The sequence below is a fragment of the Sciurus carolinensis genome, chromosome 2 (genome assembly GCF_902686445.1).
Source record: "Sciurus carolinensis chromosome 2, mSciCar1.2, whole genome shotgun sequence".
Lineage (NCBI taxonomy): Eukaryota > Metazoa > Chordata > Mammalia > Rodentia > Sciuridae > Sciurus > Sciurus carolinensis.
In genome coordinates, this window is record NC_062214.1 from 17,831,154 (window position 1) to 17,833,910 (window position 2,757).

Here is a 2,757-nt window from a genome sequence, read left to right on the forward strand (position 1 = left end):
TCCAGTTTTTTTTTTTTTTTTTTTTCATGATAATAACCTTTATTGCCCCAGGAGAACTAGATGGCCTGCTTCACAGAACTCCTGTAGGACTAGAGAACACATAAACGTGGCAAAACAAAAGGGGCTCAAACTCGAGCTGGTCACAAGTGCCCTCCACACTCCTAAGAGTGGAAACAGCCCAGCAGGGTAGGACAACAGCAAACTCAATCAGGTCCCCTGTGGGATGCTGGCAGGGTGAAAAGGGGCCTAGATGAGCTACTAGCTGTGGAAGGGAATGGGGCAAGCAGAGGGAAAGAACTGAAGTACCAGAGGAGAGGCCAGGCTCCCAGGAAGCAGCACACACGGGCCAGGTGGAAGCCAGCTGCAGGCAGGCCCTCACTCCTCCTCCTTGTCCGTGGGACCATCTACCGAGGCCTACAGCTTGGCATGTTCCTCAGCAGGCGGTCATACTCCTTGGTAAGGCCCTCAGACTGCCTGCGCATGGCCAGAGCTTCATTTCTAGCTTTCTCTAGTCTTTGCTTGGTGCTGGCCAACGCGTCCTTTAGCGTCTTCAGGTCAGCCTTCAGGTTCTTGTTCTCTTCCTTTAGCCTTGCCTCAGCATCCTCAAGATCCAACTTGCCTCCATCCACAGCAGCTCCCTTCTTGAGCTGGTCATTCTCCTCCATGTACTTCTTGGCTGCCTCACTAGCACTCTCTGCCTGTTTTTTGAAGGCTTCATTGGAGGCCAGCCTGCTGGGAGATGAGAGTCACCAGGCGCCTAAGCAGGAAGGACAGCAGCAACGAAAAACCAGCAATGTAGAGATTCCTCTGGGCATGAAAAAGCTTCATGTGGAAGTGTTCCATGGCCCCAGGATTGTTCTGGAGGTTCACCTTTTCTGCCACATCGTCATATTTCCGAATCTCACGCACAGCATCAATGACTAGCAGCACAAGGATGACGATGAGAACTACGAAAACGGTGTTGTCATAGGTCACTATCAACTCCACCAAATGGGACTTGAAAATCCTCTGTTATCTTTTGGGAGAAATGAAGGGAATGTAGAGAAGCAACACAGCAAAGACCGCTGCATAGAGGAAGGTGGCAACTGCAGTCCACTGCAGACTCATCCTGTGGCTAGCAGGTTTCCAACAGGAGATGTGAGCTTGTTTCCAAGTTCCTCACAATCACCACGCACGCCCCGCCGCAAACACCAAACTCTCACCACAGTTCCGGCCCTGCCCCTTCCCCCCAGTTCTCCAGTTTTAATCCAAACTTAATTTTAATCCTAACCTAACTGAACCTTCTGCAGAGTATGGCACATACCAGAGCCAACTTAGGGTTCTGGTTCCATCTGTCCAACCCACCCAGACCCACCCACCATTGCTGGGAGGTAGTAGATTTGAGGATCCCTATGCCCACAGAGCAGTCTTCTCCTTAACCTTTTAGAAGTTCTCCATGCCCCTCAGGGACATGTCTAGTATCCAAAGTCTTCTCGAAGCTCCAGAAAATTGATCTCTTTGCTTTGGTTGCCTGGCTTCCTTATGTATGGGGTTCAGAGGTATTGCCCATGCTGTTCTTTCTACACTCTTCCTTCATTTTCTTTGTTGAGATAACTCTGTTTTTCAAGTCTCTAATCAGATGTCATTTCCTCTACAAAGGAACCAGACTGCTTCCCTTCCTCGTGCTTCTGCTTGCCCTGTGTGGTAATGGTCCTCCAGGTAGCCTCTAGTGATCCCTGCTTCCTGGTATTCATGTCCATGTAGCCTCCTCCCATATTGTATCAGGAATTTTCCGTGTGACTAACCTACTTCCATGAGTAGGTCATAAAAGACATCACTGCTTCCATCATCCTCTCTTAGTTCACTTGCTTCAGAAAAGCCAGCTGCCATGTTGTGAGGGAACCCAAGCAGCTCTGTGGGGAGGTCAGGGTGCTGAGGAACAGAGGGCTCCTCCCCACAACCAGCACCATCTTTTCACACATAAGACGGAACTGCACGGGAGGTACACCCTCAGTCCTGGTCATCCTTCCTATGACTGCAGCCCTGTCCAGGACTTGACTTCTGTCTTATGAGAACTCCTGATCAGAATCCACCTGTCTAAATTGCTGCTAAATTCCTGACTCACAGGAACTGTTCTAGATAATAAATGTTTATTGTTTGAAGACACCAAGTTTTAGAGTAATTTGTTAAGCATGAATACACTGGACAGACACAATTTCCCAATTTCTTTTCTGTCTTTCCCACTCAGCTATGAGCTCCGTGAGGACAAGGGCTGTGTCCTCTTCACAGGTACTTGGCAGAGAATCAGAAGGTGATGACTCAGTGACTGACCCAGGGGAAGGAGTCTCCTAGGCATTCTGGGAGGAGGGGCTGGGCTGGGAGTACTGACGCGTCTTCTAGCGTATCAGAAAGAGTGTGGTCCTCCCTCGGAGGTCCATGCCACTCTGCCTTCTGCCAGCTTCTGTTCCATCCACCTGCTTGGGAAGTCATTTTGGGCAGTTTGAATTGGCTCCCTTCCCTGTGCAAGATCCAGAAGCTAGAGTCAGGAAGCAGCAGATATTTTGCTGACTTGAAAAAGCTGTGCCAGACTATGTCCAGATGAGAGGGGCTCATCGAATCCAGTGAGCAACTCCCCTCTGGACTCGGGAGACTGCCCTTGCCCCATTCCCTGGACTATTAGTGCCGGTTCTCCCCAACACATATGGCCAGACCCAGCTCTGGGCAGGGGACCTTTGCTTCCTGCGGGGTTCAGGGCCATGAAATATTCAGTGCCAGCGA

At 50.2% G+C, this 2,757-nt stretch overlaps 1 pseudogene; it reads right to left on the minus strand.

The window, feature by feature from the left end:
* Positions 1 to 375: 375 nt before the first annotated feature.
* On the minus strand, positions 376 to 1,162 carry LOC124977141 (B-cell receptor-associated protein 31-like; annotated as a pseudogene).
* Between the last annotated feature and the right edge of the window lie 1,595 nt (positions 1,163 to 2,757).